A 16,304-nucleotide genomic window follows, 5' to 3' on the forward strand; every position below is an offset into this window, starting at 1 on the left:
ACTCATGCATGCTCTGTAAGTAAGCCTAATAAACTACTTGGTTCCCCAAGTTGGACTCTGATGGAATCCTGCTTCGGTTTGTCTGTGGTGTTATAAGGAGTAGGTAGACTTTTTCCCCAGGGAAAGAGTTTCTCCTCCACACACCGACCACATCCATATCCCTTTCCTCTCCTCCCCGACTAGGAGATTTCCGGTCACCGGGATGGTGGTCCCAGCACACCGGGTACCTCTTCCCCCGATGTGGGCTCACCAGCTCACTCAGGTTTGCCTAATAAGCCACGCGGGTCCCAAGCTCTGTATGTAGGACTCTGGGTGGCCCAACTGCCCTCCGCCTTTCAGCCATCACACCCAGCCTCTCTCGGAAGGGAAGAAGATGGGTGGCCTCTGCTAACGCGGAGTCCTTTGCTTCTGATTTCTTCTGGGTGGGTCCCGAGGAAACGTCTTTGCTGCACACTCTGGGGGAAGGGGCAGGATCGCGCGCGTGCTTCGCAGTTTGCGGTCTGGGCCACAGCGACTGGCTGGCTCGGCGGACGGACTCCCAAGTTGTGAGTTGTTTTGGTTACTGGGGACGTAACGTGCGGAGGGAGCCAGACCAGCAGGCACAGGGGTCCCGAGAGGGGGGTGGAGGGGTGGGGGGGGCGTGTCCCTGCGGGGCGGGGCGTGCCATGGGCGTATCCGGGCAGGGCGGGGCGGGGCGGGCCCGAGCTGCGCGTAGAAAGGTGTGGCCGCGGCTCTGGCCTCGCTGGAGCTGAGTGGAGCTCGGGGCAACCTTGACCTTCGAGGGCTCAGCGAGCCGAGAACAAAGTGACGGAGGAAAACTTCCCCGAGTGCGCCCGGTGTCCCCGCGAGGGGGCCTCGCTCCCGGACGCAGAGCGCGGCTCGAGAGGTCCGCGGCGCTGGGACTTGGACCGAGGTAAGGGCGACGCAGGCGGGCGGGGGCGCCGCTGCGCGGCCGGGGCGTCTCGCGTGGGCTCCCTGCAGCGGGGCGTCCCGCAGCACTCACTGCCCTAGCCGTCACCAGTGGGCCAGCCTCGCCCTTTTTCTCCCCGCCGGCTTTGGAGGCGATCAGGGGCGCGGCGGGGACACTTGGCTCCTCCGGGAGGGTGGCAGCCCTCAGCACCTTCGCGTTCTCTCGGCCGCGTCCAGCCTGGCTCCCGGAGCGATCCCCTTTCCAGAAGACTCCGAAGCGAGGTCCTGCCCCGGCCCCACGCGCGGCGCCGGCATACTTTAGGGTCCAGCTGTGCCACCCAGGTTTGGAGGTGGCGGCGCCGTTCATCCCCATCCGTGCCCAGGTCCTTGCGCCCAAAGGAGAAGGGCGCAGCGGGGAGCAGGTGAGCGTCCCCGGCTTGGCCATCCCGGAGGGGACCGAGGATCGCTCGCCCTGCGACCACCTAGAACCAGCCGCGGCTCTCCGCCGGCCGCGGTGCCAAGTTTCTGAGAGCCGACAACATTGTGTCCCTGATGGATCGTATTTACCACAAACAGTTCGGGAAGAAAAGAGCCCATTCTTCCAGCAGCAAAGTGTGCGAGTAGGATTCCGCGAGGGGTTTTTATCTCCGAGGCCGGAAACTTAATATGGAAGCGCCTCCATGGCTCTCCTTACTTAAAAAAAAAAAAAAAAAGATGAAAAAATAGGGTAACTTTATATTATGGGTGGGGGAAGCTGCTTGATCGCGAAGATAATTCCACTCAGGGGAAGTTCTCCTGCTGTTGATTCTCCGCAGCTGCTGGCGGAGAGGCCGCTAGGTGACATTCCCAGGCAGCCTTGGTGTGTGTGCTGCAACTCCAGGTGCGGAAAAAGTCCCAGGTTCTCTGCTGGGAGCAATTCACTCCTTTCTGCCTTCTCGGCCCCAAATTCCGACGCGGCCCTCATTTAGCAGATAACACCCGACGTCTCCGATTCAAGCTTGAAAGCAGAATGCCTCTGGGAGGTTTTTTGAAATGCCTTCCAAGTTTCTTACAGGTGCAGCTCATGTGTTGTTGGTCATAAAGAGTGCCATCTGCTCCTCTTACGTTTGCGTAGTCAGTACTGCTGGAGTGCGTGCACATGTGCACTTTCAGATAGTCTCTGTCCCCCTCCCCTCCCTCCCTCCCTCCCTCCCTCCCTCCCTCCCTCCCTTCCCCCCTCCCTCCCTCCCCCCTCTCTTCCTCTCTGTCTTTCCCTCTCTGTCTCTCTGTCTCTCTCTGTCTCTCTCTCCCCCTCCCTCCCTCCTCTCTGCCCTCTCTCACTTTAAGTTGTAGTTTTAGCCAGGCATGGTGGTGACCGCATTTAATCCCAGCAAATTTCCGAGTTCGAGGCCATCCAAGGCTACACAGTAAGACTTTGTCTGAAGTCCCCCTCCAAAAACTTTTGTGTGTGTGTGTACGACTGGAGAGGTGGCTCCATGGTTAAGAGCACATACTGTTCTGGCGGAGGACCTGAGTTCGATTCTCAGACCTCCCCACATCAGGCAGCTCACAGATGCCTGTAACTCCAACTCCAGGTGACCTGATGTCCCTCTGAACACCACCACTACTTCCTCCTCCTCCAAATACACACACATACACATATAACACTCTCTCTCTCTCTCTCTCTAAGAAAGAAAAGAAAATGGTTTTTTGAAAAAGCTTATGTTATAAAAAAACACCAAAAAGGTTTAATATTAAAATGGATTAAAAAAGGATATTTCCATATCATTGGATCAATATTAAAATGGATTTAAAAAGGATATTTCCATATCATTGGCTCTTTCCCTGCTCAGTTGAGAGGAAAAATGACACATGTTGCTTTAGGGTGTGGCAAAGGTCTTTTTTGATGTGCAAATGCAAAATTAAAAAAATAATAATTTTGAGATATTTCTGAAAAAGTTTGTTACTGTAGCCAAGCTAGCTCCCACAGGGCCAAGTCTCCACCTTTAACATCCCATAAAAAGATACATTCCTGTAGTCCCCCAGTACTCAGGAAGCTGAGGCAGGAGGATGCCTTGTTGTAGACCTGCCTGGGCTCCACAGCAAAACCGAACCTCAGAGCACTCCCAGGAACAACAGTGTGGCGCATACCTTTAATTTCAGCTCCCAGCGCTCCGGAGGCAGCAGCAGCAAACCAGCCTCTCTGAGCTCAAGATTAGCCAGAGCGACAGAGTGAAAGCCTGCCGTCACAAAAGAAAGGGCAGCCAACAAACCCAAACCACCCAGCAAGGCCCCCGACCATGGCAGGTCCTCGATAATAAGGCCCTGCCGTCCTTTGCTTTCTCTGCCCACTCCCTTCCCTCTGAGGAGAGCAGGCGTCGTGTCTGCTCCAAACACGTCACACCACAGCTTGTCATTTCCAGGCCATTATCTAGAAGAACCAACATTCTGCTTACGCTGTTCTTCCTCCCCGTCTCCATCTGCTGATTACCCACACATCCATCATCTGTCAGTCGAATCTCTTCTCCAAGGAAGCTTCATTTCCCATGTCTCTGGTGAAGCTGAAGTCTTCCTCGAGTTGTCTGCACTAGGACACGGCTTAAATATACATATTTTTGTCACGCCACCTTGCACAGCCCTGTGTGTTTATTGTACAAGGTCAACCTGACCAACAGGCAAGCAGAGTCTAAAATCAATTCACACTCAATTTGCCAAGACCCGATTCACTCTTATACACTGGGAGAGGACTCCTCTTGTAATTCACTCAAAGGTACAATGTGGGTCACTGCCCAAGCCTGGCTCTGCGTCTGTATTCTCATAAATCACTGTAAATGATGAAGGGACCCTGGGTAAATGAGGAAAAGAGAGGTATATGTTTAATAAGCTCCACACAGAAACATTTGGGGACAGATTTTTCTTTTTTCTTTTGGCTTTTTGAGACAGGGTTTCTCTGTGTAGTTTTGGTGCCTGTCCTGGATCTTGCTCTGTAGACCAGGCTGGCCTCGAACTCATGAAGATTCTCCTGGCTCTGCCTCCTAAGTGCTGGGATTAATGGCGTCCGCCACTGCCGCCCGGCTCAGATTTTCTTTTTGTATATCAAAATGGGCTTTATTTGGCTTTTATGTCTATCTGTCCAAGCGAGGCTTAGACATAGGCTACTGATGACAAGGAAGGATCTGTGAATGAATCCATGGATAGGCCTCAGCCTCGGATCACATGACTGTTCTCAGCCAACCGTCTTTCCAGGCACCAAAGTTTTCCTGTCTAATCATGATCTGGAGAGAGATTTGGTGCAAGACTTGGAAGGAAGGTCTGGAGGAGCTTTGCTTCTGTAAATATGGGCCAATGACCGTGATTAAAGTGCATTTTGTATGGGTGAATTTAAGTCACCCAGAGTGACGGATCACAGAAGTAAATAGACGGTCAAAGGAGTGCCTGGCCTGATTTAGTGTCCTCAGTAGGGTCATTTAGCATCATAATCTGCTCATATAAACACAGTTTTGATGTATGGGCCGTTTGCCGTAGGGCTCTTACAAAGGCTGCAAATTTGTAGTTAAAACATCAATTTGTGGGATAATCGGTAGCATTTGTTCAGGCTACAAGAAATACAGGGGTCGTCTCGGAAACTTGTGAAGCTGTGGTATGAAGTATCTACATGGTAGATGTCACTGTGGCTGTCCGGCCAAACGGAATCCTGTGTCTTGTGGAGTTCTTCATGTTGAAATAACATTCCAGACAATATGGACCCTTCTCTCATTTTGTGGGTAAAGAAGGTGAGTGCCAGGGACTTGTCTTAAGTCCCCAAGCTCCTCAAGAGGTACAGCCCTGGTGAGCGCTCAGCTTTCCTGGCTTCTGGGTTGTTGCTGCCCATCCAAGTTCCTGCAAGAACAACAGCCATTCTCTCTCTTGTCCATCATTGGCTTATCAGGGATGGTTTGAAATCACAAGGTGTCTTAGGATTGGCAGGACAAGGACCACTGCACCGAACGTCAGCAGACGGTAACTGTCTCCTGGATGGAGGAACGCACGCATGTGGGAATGGGTTGATGGCGTCCTAACTTAAAGCAAGCACTGGATGTGAAGCAAGCTAAAGTCCTCTGGAGTCGACAGTAGTGGATGGAATTTGGCCTTTGTGCACATATTCCTGAAGGGTAATAAAAGGCAGAGGATGCACATGGAGGAGATGGACATCGGTCTCCTAGGTTGGAACACACTGGGCCTGCCATAAGGAAGACGTGTTTATTCCATGTGTATTATTTTCTAGAAAGAAGCCAGAAGCCATGGCAGAAAGGCACATGGGAGGTAGCCTGGCCCTGTGGGCCTCTGTTTCACCACCTTAGGCCTCCCTTTAGTGTCCCCTCAGAAGTTTGTTGTTAGAAGGTTCACATGAGCTCACGTGTGTGAAAGCACTTTGCAAAGTTTGGGACAAAAATCAGAGAAGCTGCAGCAGTGACTATGGGACACTATTGTGCGGACATTCTGGGTATTTTTATCACATTTATCCCTTCGAATAAAGAAAAAGCAAGGCTTTGTGGGCTGGGGAGAAACCTAGTACACACAGTTCTCCTTCCGCATCGACCAGGGATTGAGTGTGCTGCCAGGCTGTTAAAACCGTTTAAACCCCAAACATGAGCTGTGGAAGAGAACTCGGAGGCACTCAGCAGTGAGCACCGTTAAGCAATGCCCAAAGCTAATGCTTACACTTTAGGTGGAGGAGAGAGGTCAGATCATACACTGGCAAATCCCTCTGCAGATTGTCTGGAGTGTATCTGGAGAAGCAAGACTGCCAGAGAGGTCAGTTCTAGCACAGTGATCCAAGGAGGTAACAAGAGGATCCAAGGACAGACAAGGAGGAAGGGGCCAGAAGAACTGTAGAGATGAAATGAACTTGATGAGGCAGTGTGGGCAGTGAGAATGAAATCCTGCAGGAAAAAAAAAATGACATTTGGGCTGTTCATCTTACATCAGTTAGGGACCTGTGAGTTGACACCCAGGTTCACACAGTTATGAAATTGCCTAGCGAGTATGCCCATTATGAGCAAATCAAAGATCATGGTAAAAACGAGTTGACACCCAGGTTCACACCGTAATGAAATTGCCTAGCAAGTATGCCCATTATGAGCAAATCAGAGATCATGGTAAAAACGGTCTAAAATTTGAAAGTTGGATTTTGCATTCTGACAGAATGATGAGTAGAAAGTGCCCAGCCACAGATGATGGAGGCAAATAACAGCAGACCTTTCCTGTGTGTGTGTGGAGTCGTGTGGGCCCAGGCTCTCACCAGTGCGCTCTCGCTCGCGCTCTCTCTCTCTCTCTCTCTCTCTCTCTCTCTCTCTCTCTCTCTCTCTCTATCTCTATCTCTATCTCTATCTCTATCTCTATCTCTCTCCCTCCCTCCCCCCTCGCTCTCCCCTCCCCCCCTCTCCCTCCTGCTCTTCTTCTCCCCTTTACCTCATCTTGTTGGGGATTGGCCTGCTTGCTTTCCATTTATGAGGTCTGTAGACGAGGAGACAGAATCTGGATGGCAGTGTTCATTGTGTTTCCCGGTGTCGGGTTATCAGATTTCTCTTCAGTCGGGGTTTGGATTTCCAAATGTGTCATCTGGATGTGGTACTTGAAGAGTTACTATGTCTGATCCTGTGGGAGGAGAGTGCTGAAGGTTCTTTTGTCAGCAGTTTGTGTGACAGGGCTAACAAATTCGCTCATCATTCCTGCAGGTGCTGAAAGTGAGGGATGCTGATGGCTTTACAACAGGGTGATGAGTTTTAGCGCCTTATTTCATGCCACTTTAAAAATGGAGAGCTCTGCTCTTGTGTAGCGGGGTACGCTGTGGGATTTCCTCAAGGTGAAGGATGGCAGCCGTAGCTTCCTCACAGACTATTTCGAGAACTGAGACGTGGATGTTAATGGACACTAGGTGCTTAGACTTGGACCTGTCGCGGTTAGAGCTCAGGGGCGGGGGGATGTGACTCAGTTGGCCGAGTCCTTGCCTCGAATGCCCAAAGCCCTGGGTTTGACCACATAAACCAGGTGTGGTGGTATGCACCTGTGACCTCAGAAGTCAGGAGGCAGAGGCAGGAGGATAAGGAGTTGAGGGTCACCCTGTTTGTGTGCATTGCTGCAGCGCCCCGTGCTGTTGCATTGTGGGTAACTTCCCGTCACATAGGGACCATTGCTTATAACACGGGTGTGCCCTTTCCAGGTGGAGCCCAGTGCTTAGAAAATGCTGGTAAAATGGTGGTATCCCTTTGTGTGGCGTGCTGGTCGAAATTGTTACTGGCGATGGCCTGACACGATACCGTCTTGACCAAAGTTGAGAGAGGCTTTGCCAAATCCCAACTCTAAACGTTTTTATGTGTATGTGCATGCATGTGCTTGTGTACATGTGTGGTAGGGTGCACATATGTATACATGCATGTGGAGGACAGGTTGATGCTGGGTGTCTTCTTTAAGTGCTCTTTACTTTTCTTTCTCCTTTTTTGATGCAAGGTCTTTCCTTGAACCTGGAGCTTGCTAATCCAGCTAGACTGGCTGGTCAGTAGGTTCCAAGGGTCCCCCATCTTTGCCACCACAGTACTGAGATGATAAGCTCACCTGGATGTGTGGCTATGCATAGGCCCCTCTTTTCTTTCTTTAACGTGGGTCCAGGGAATTGAACTCACAGCTGCATGCTTGTGTGGCAAGCACTTTATGCACTGAGCCGTTTCTTGAGCTCCGAATCTTTGACTCTTCAAACAGGTCTTGCCGGTAATAAGGTGTTGACATTCAAATGAAGAGTTGCCTATCTTTCCAAGTGTGGAACAGTAGTGGCGTCGTTGTACTGGGCATCACTAGATGTACTAGAGTCTCGTCTGGAATAGGCTTTTTACTCATTGGGCAAGTCATTTTAATGTTCCAGAGGGAGATTCCCAGTGTCTTCTGGCCCCTGGGCATCAGACCCTTCTCATTAACTTTCTCTTCCAGCTTTGTGCCAAGCTGGCTGGTTGGCAGAGTACTAGTCACACTGGTCTTCATAGTCTGGGTAACTGAAACTTTTTAAAATCATGGGCTTTGAAAAGAGGGTGCACGCATTTCATCCCAGCACTTGGGAGGCAGAGGCAGGTGGATCTCTGTGAGTTCGAGGCCAGCCTGGTCTACAGAGCCAGTTCCAGGACAGTCAGGGCTACACACAGAAATCCTGTCCCCCCCAAACCAAAACCAACCAACCAACCAACCAACCAACCAACCAACCAACCAAACGAACACAAAAACAAAGGAAAAAGAAAGATGGCTCATCAGTTAGCTTAACACGTGCTGCTCCTGCAGAGACCTCAGTGTGGCTCCCAGCATCCAGGCCTCATGGCTCACAACTACCAGCAACTGTAGCTCCAGGGGTTCAGACTCCTTTTCCTGGACTCTGTGGGTACCGCACTCATGGGCACAAACCCCACCCACAGACACATAATTAAAAACAAAAATAGTTTGGGAAGAAAAGAGGGTGTTTGTGCATGCAAATCGAAAGAAAAGTTCACCATGTCCACGTGACGATGGGGGCCCGCGCTGCATTGGTAGGTAGCTTTTGGTAGGTTGGCCACTTCCATAATATCCATCCTACCATCCCTAAGTGCTCTCCCCAAGGGGCTATGGGCAGCTGGTCGTGTCTGGCAGAGAGAGAGACCCAGGCTTCTCTAAGGGTGTGACCCCTGTTAGGCCCACCCCATTTTCAGTGGATGGCCACACACCCAAGACCATTTGGGCAACACAAATTGGACTTGATTTTTGTTTTAAAGGGCGCAGAGTTGGGCGGGTAGGAAAGCAGGGGCAGATCTTGGGGGAAATAGGGAGGGTGAATATTGTAGAAAGGTGTTGTATGAAACCTTCAAAGAGCTAATAAAAAGTTTTAAAAAAACAAACAAAAACAAAGATGTTAGAATGAACGAAGGTGGCATGGGAGCCTTCTGGGATGGGTACCCACTGGGTGAGCTCATTGGGCCTTGATGGGTGTGGCAGAAATGGAAACCAAGATGTTTTTCTGCAACTCGTGCATTCTTAGTTTCTGCCTGGGAAAGACATTTTGCAAAGCTGTATTTATACATTCCCTTTCCCCCGACAGATATCCCAGCTTGCTTTTCCACTGCTGCGAGAAAACACCGTGGCCACAGCCTACTTCGGGAGGAAAGGGTTTATTTGGCTTTACATTTCCCTGTCACAGTCCATCATGAAGGGAAGTCAGGGCAGGAACTGAAGCAGAGGCCATGGAGGAATGCTGCTTACTGGCTTGCCTGCCACGGGTTGCTCAGCCTGCTTGTTTGTTTGTTTATTTATCCATTCACCCACGCGCCCGCCCACCCACCCACCCACCCATCCACCCATCCATGCATGCATGCATCCATCCATCCATATCTATTATGTATACAGTGTTCTGCCTGCATGTATCCCTGAATGCCAGGAGAGGGCACCAGATCCCACTATAGATGGTTGTAAGCCATCATGTGGGTGCTGGGAACTGAACTCAGGACCTCTGGAAGAACAGCCGCTGCTCTTAACTGCTGAGCCACCTCTCCAACCCTGTTTTTTTTTTTTTTTTTTTTTTTTTTTTTATGCAACCCAGACCACCTGTCCAGAGGTGGAACTGCTCACAGTGGGTTGGGCTTTCTCGCAGAGATCATTCATCAAGGGCATACCCCAAAGACTTGTGTATAGGGTGATCTGATGTGGTGGTTTTTTTTAGCTGAGGTTCCCCCTTCTCTGGTGACTCTAACTTGTGGCAAGTTGACAAAAAACTAACCAGCCCTCTCTAGCCGTTGGCTTTCATGCCTTAATTTGTGACTCTGGTGGGCAGGAAGTTGCAATGAGCTAACAGATCTTTAGGGAGAGTTTAAACTATGAAAATGAATGTTTCTGTGCATCTTTGGGGTGCAAGAAAGTGAAGAGGGCTGGAGGGATGGCTCTGTGGTTAAGAGCACTGGCTGCTCTTCCAGAGGACCCAGGTTCAATTCCCAGTACCCACATGGTCGCTCATAACTGTCTATAACCCCAGTTCTAGGGGATCCAACATCCTCACAGATAAATGTGCACATAAAATAAAAATAAATAAATAAAATATATTTAAAAAAGAAAGTGAACAGAAATTATTGCTATATATGGGAAGGAAGTATGTTTGCAGTGTGCTATTCTGTCCATTGCCTTTGGAACAGGTCTGGATGGCAGACAGCCACCACCCAGCCTGAGAAAGGAAAGTCGTGTGTGTGTGTGTGTGTGTGTGTGTGTGTGTGTGTGTGTGTGTGTGTGTGTGTGTTAGTTATAAACCAGTAATGAGTAATTAGATGTGAAAATTAGGTTATTTTCTGTGATCATGGGGCTGTGGATACCTTACATTTCAAGCCCCCAGGAACTATTTCATCTAGACCTGGAAGCATCCAGGAAGCTTGGATGAATTGAAGGCAGGACACAATGAAGGCCGGATGTGATGATCAGGATAGGAATAGCTTGGATGGAGAACAACGTAACATCATATCTGTGTAGGGCAAGAGACGCTAAAGCATTCTTAGAGAATGTTGGCAACGCTAACTTTCCTTTTTTTAGACAGTCTTTCTATGTAGCTCCAGCTGCCCTGTAACTGTGTAGACCAGACTGTCCCTGAACCGATAGAGATCTACCTGCCTCTGCCTCCCAAATTCTGAGCTTAAAGGCGTACACCACCCTGTGTGGTGGCACTCCTGAACTTAATAAGGCTGATTGTGACCATAAGTCAGATGGGATTTTTATACACGTAACAAGTCTCTGTAAATCTTTTCTTCTAGAGGAACTGCAGCCAGCCATTGGGGTTCTCAAACTGGAGATAATGGTTGGTATCCTCCACGAGCCTGTTAAGATGTGACTTCTTCCAGCTCTTTCTCACGTTATAATTCAGGAGGTCCAGGGTGAAGTCCTGGGATCTGTCTGGTGCGTGCAATGACTATACCTGTAACCCTAGGGCTTGGGGAGACAGAGACAGGAGAACTACTACAAGCTTGAGGCCAGTTTATACTAAGTTATGAGTCAGCTATGCCTATATAGTGAGACTGTCTCAACAACAGCAAAAAAGAAAAAATATATAACAAATGTGAGATGTGTCTTAGGGCCGCCCCTTGGATGGGGAGTGTGGAGACAAAGCCCAGGTCTCTTCTGCATCTATTTCCTTTCATGATCTCTGTGTGGAATGGCTTGTATAGCATTATGAAGACCCAGCCATATAAATTAATTTTGCAGAGCTGGTTGATGGAGTTTTAGGCCATGTGGTTGGAAGAAAATGGCCCCCAAAGGGAGTGGCACTATTAGGAGGTGTGGCTTTGTTGGAGGAAGTGTGTCACCGTGGAGGTGGGCTTTGAGCTCTCGTATGTGCTCAGGCCACACCCAGGGTCTCTGTTCAGTTCCTGTTGCCTGTGGATCAAGATGTAGAATTCTCCAGCACCAGGTCTGCCTGCATGCCGCCATACTCCCAGCCGCCACGCTCCCCACCATGATGATAATGGACTGAACCTCTGAAACTGTAAGCTACCACCTCAATGAAATGTTTTCCTTTATAAGAGTTGCTGTGGTCATGGTGGCTCTGTGCAGCAACAGAAACCCCAAGACTGGCCATCACATGACTTCAGCAGTAGGCTGTGTAGGCAAAGATCAGCATGTAGTGCTGGCACCATTGGTTGATTTGTAGTTTAGCAGACACTTTTTTTCCCCCACGCTATTTTTAATGAGATACATCTGGTCTCTAAAAAAAGAATCTGTGTGTTAATATAATGTGTCGACAGTGAGAGACATTGAGAAACAGTGTTGTCTCTTTAGGAACATGTGCTTTGTCGTGACAAGCCTTTTTGCCTCTTCAGTGAAGACCCATTTTGTAAAGGATATGGGCATAAGGAAGTTTGCTTGCCTCTACTACAGCCTCCCATGCATTTGGAGTTTTAAAATGACCTATCTTGAAAGAATTGTCACTCGGTCTGTCCGTCATTGGTCCAGTAATGTTGGGTTGGGAAACAAGTTTTATGTTGCTGAAGTCTTGATGTGTGTGGAGGAGAGATGTCATTGCATTGTGGCACTTTTTGAAAAGCTGCCTGAATTTTGATGGCCTGAAAAATCTGATTAGTTAGAAAATTCACTGAAGCTTGGAGCATACTGAGTCGACAGCTAACACCAGGAGTTTGCAGCGAATCTATCAACGAGTGGGTATACACACGCTACCGTCAGCATTAAATAATACCTTGTGCAACTTTCCATTGTCTAAAGGCATCCCTCTACACATTTATAGAGTGCGTGGGACATTTTTAAATAATTTCAAAATGTAATTTATAGGCTACAGCTACCCGTGTACTGCAGATGCCACTACAAATATTTTAACTATAAACCACAGTGATATTCAGAGAGAATGTGTCTTGTTCACAGATACATATGTCTGTGAAAGGCTGTGGTCCCAAGTCATGACGATCCTGTATAATTTTAATGAATCCCATGTGCTGGCCTGCAGTTTGGAACAACAGATACTTTAGAAATCATCTAATTCAAATTATTTTGCAGAAGGAAAACTTGCTATTCTCTGGTTAAACGACTTGCTTCAAGGTCAGTAAGATGGCTTTTTCAGTAAAGTACTTGCCTTGAAAGCAACAGGACCCAAGTTTGAATCCCTGGTACCCATGTTAAAAGCTGAGCATGGTGGCCCGTGTTTCTAATCCCAGTGCTGGGGTGGGTGGAACTGGGCAGGGGAAGCATACCTTGGGCACACTGTCCATCCAGCTTTGCCCAGTCAGTGAGCTTTAGGTTTGGTATGAAACCCTGTCTCAAAAACTAAGGTGAAGAACAATTTAGACACCAGACATCAACCTCTGGCCTCTATGTGCATGTAATACACATGAACATGTGCGCATATACACTGCACATGCACACTCATGTACACATGCCCATACACGCACACAATCTACTTTAGTGGTCTCCTCCATAGAAGCTGATTAAAGACTAGATACCACAATCTTTTAGATTTTTTTCCACACTTAAGAACTAGAAGGTTGTGTTATGAGACTTATATAAAAATGCTGGGAAATATTTTAGATTTTTTTTCAATGGAAATTTTCTATTGTTTTCCCGAAACAGGTTTTCGTCATGTTTCTTGGGCTGGCCTGGACCTTGCTTTACACCTCAGTCTGGCTTTGAACTCAGGATCATGCTGTGTTAGCCTCCCTTGTGTGAGGGTAGCAGGTGGACACTGCCTCTCCTGCCTTTATTAGTGCATCTTGGGAATTAGTAAAGGCAATAAGAGCTTCATAGTGTATTCCTTGTTCAGCCTTTGTTCACACTGACGATGTTATCTAGAGGGATGGACGACCTGTGGAGCAAGTCTGTTCATTGGATGAGACTGTACTGTGAGCTAAGATGGAGAGGCCTTTCTTTCCCCAACCCAGTGTGCTTAGGAGACATGAGGAGTCCCTGCAAATTGTTTGAGCCGAAACACTTCCTAGAAGCAATGTAATCCATCTTTTCGTGTAAGAAGAATACTACTTATACTATCTATTACAGTATAAATAACTATGATGTTTTATTAATTGTTTAAAAGAACCAAATGTTACCTTCAAAGTCCATCCGGTTATATTATTATGTTTTCTTTGATTTATTTAATTTTTTTTTTTTCATTTTACATAGCAACCTCAGTTCCCCCTCCCTCCCTTCCTCCCATGCCCATCTCCTCATATTATTATTTTTTTCAAACCGGTGAATTTTACTTGAAGTCACTGAAGAAACTCTCCAAGCTCATTTAACAAGACGGGTCCATGCGCATGTATTAATTATACATCATGAGTTTAATCATGACGTTCTGAACTGTAATAATTCACTGTAATCATAGCCACACCCCTGCTGGCCTCTCCGGGGCTCCTCCCACTATTTTTCTTTCCCCAACTACCTGCCTTTCTATCTTGATACCTTTTTTTTTGGTTGTTGTGACCCAGTGTGTGTCAGTAGGGTGGCGTAGAGGGAGCACTGGCGAGGACAGGCACCACAGTGGCTACACCGCTGAGGAAAATGTCTCTCCCGCCTCCATCACCCGTCAGTTGCCTATAAATCCCCAGGAAGGGAAGAGTCTCTCCTCCCATCACAAGATGTTGACGGCCCCGACCTTGTCCAGGTCTTTTTGCAAGTAACCACAGCCTGTCTGAGTTCAAGAGCGTGTCTACACTACCCCATTCACTGGCTCTCACATTCCCCACTTCTGAGCCATTAGAGGAGGTTTTATACATATGCGTGCATGTGCATGTACACACACGCACACACACACACACACACACACACACACACACACACACACACACACACCATTTGTAGATGAGCGGTCTGCAGTCATGTATTCTCATCTCTTGGACCTGCTGTGAGTCACTGCTGGGAAAGTCCAGAGGAGGACATCAGGTATCCTGCTCTATCACTGACCCTGGAGCTAAGCTAGTGGCCAGCCAATTCTCCTGTATCCAACCCCCAGCACTGGGGTTATAGGCACATGGGCAGCCGTGATGTGTGTCTGGGATCTGAACTCTGATTCTTGTGCAGCAAGCATTCTTACCTGCTGACCCTTCTCTCCAGTCCTTATTTATTTTGTTCTCTCTCTCTCTCTCTCTCTCTCTCTCTCTCTCTCTCTCTCTCTCTCTCTCTCTTTCTCATACTGGTATGTGAATGTGGGTGGGTACACGCCATGGGGTATCTTTTCACAAGTTCTTTCCACTGTGAGTTTGGGGGATTGAATTCAGGTTGTCAAGCTTGCACTTACCCATCTATACTGTTGTTTTTAATAATAAAACTGTTATTATATGTGTATGAGTGTTTGGGTTGCATGTATGTAAGTGTACTACATGAGTGCCTGGTTTCTACAGAGGCCAGAAAGGGAGTACCTGATTTCCTGGAAGTGGAGTTATGGATGGCTGTGAGCTGCCATGTAGGTGTTGGGAATTGAACCTGGGTCCTCTGCAAGAGCAGCAAATACTCCTCACTGCTGAGCTCTCCCTCCAGCCCTTTAAAGTTGTGTAAGTTTGTAAATGTGAGCCATCGTTGGCAAATTAGTTAAGCAGGTCATAAATTGTGTGTGTGTGTGTAGCTTATTTTTCTTTTCTTGAGACAGAGTCCTACTATGTAGCCCAGGCTAGCCTCTAACAAAAAAATAAAAATAAAACAAAAAACTCATTCCAATGACTACTGTCTTTTAGAAATGCCCACCTTAGGAAAATGCACAATATGGAATAACATGGAATGGAATAACAATATGGAATAATATGGAATGGAAGCATCTAAATGTGTTGCATATAATCAGGACAACTATTATTCTTTCAAAAATGAAGCTTACTCTCTCACAGTGTGTTGGGACGTCCAGAGAAGTAGAACCAATAGGGAGCATGTACATGCTTATGTGGGAAGGACTTCCCCCTTCTCGTAGGACTGAGAATTGAAGCCAAGTGGGAAAGCCTGTACCACTGCGCTCCAGCCTGTGTAAAGACCTGACTCGGCCGAGAGTTGTGGAGTCTGAGAAGTCCAGAATCTGCAGTGTGGGCAGCATGTGGAGCCCAGGAGACTGCAGGTGCAGCTGAAGCCTGAGGATATCTGTTAACGGAGCCCTAGCCCCCCCCCCCCGCCCCCCACTCCCCCCCCCCCCCTCCCCGTGCCCGGGGAGGCTGTCTCTCTGTTCCGTTCACCATTTTACCTGTAGTCTACCGATTGCTCCCTATGGGGGATGATATGCCTTGGCCAGAGATAACCAATTTGAATACTACATCTCAACCAAAAAACTTCTCCAAGTTGACACACAAGATATGGATGTCCAAGTTACACCACTGATCAGGTTTTGCCCACCAGAGTTGGACACTGAGAGTTCTGTGTCTGTGTAGGCATCTCCCGGCCACATCTCTGGAGGCTGTGTAGAGTTGACCAGAGCTTAGCTGCAGCAGAAGTTCCCAGGCTAGGAGAGTGCATCTTGCTCACCTTGGGAGCTCTTCCAAAACACGTATGTTTATGCTACAGCAACCCTCTCCCAGGTAATGTGTTTTTCCTCCTTTTTTTTTTTCCTTCTCTGGAGACAGAGTCCTACTATGTAGCCCAGGCTAGCCTAAAAAAAATCCTTTATTCCTTTATACTTGACGTTTTTGCATGGGTATTGAGGATCGAACCCAAATCCTTGTGCTTGCACAACAGAGCCCCTTACCCACTGAGGCATCATCCCAGCCCTCCTCCTTGGCTATCTTAAGTAATGACAGGGAAGGCTGATGGTCTGGTTGGTTTTTGGTGCCACTGCACAGATGAGGAGATGCGCTCTTGGGGGCAAAGGCCTTGTATGAGGTCATTGAGATGAATCATGTCGTCACCCTGCGTGGCAGCAGACCCTCCAGAAGTTTGTTTGCCCCATTCCCGTGGTGTTCCTATGCAATGACTGTAGA

General features: G+C 48.3%; 1 protein-coding gene across 1 annotated transcript in view; it reads left to right on the forward strand.

Moving 5' to 3' along the window:
* Nucleotides 1-696: 696 nt before the first annotated feature.
* Nucleotides 697-16,304, forward strand: part of Tiam2 (TIAM Rac1 associated GEF 2) — a 211,706-nt gene continuing 196,098 nt past the window's right edge. Inside the window, exon 1 of the mRNA XM_015996768.3 lies at nucleotides 697-913. The gene's annotated coding sequence lies outside the window, so the exon portion shown is untranslated. The remainder of the gene's footprint in view (nucleotides 914-16,304) is intronic.

This window comes from Peromyscus maniculatus, chromosome 16, assembly GCF_049852395.1.
Source record: "Peromyscus maniculatus bairdii isolate BWxNUB_F1_BW_parent chromosome 16, HU_Pman_BW_mat_3.1, whole genome shotgun sequence".
Taxonomy (NCBI): domain Eukaryota; kingdom Metazoa; phylum Chordata; class Mammalia; order Rodentia; family Cricetidae; genus Peromyscus; species Peromyscus maniculatus.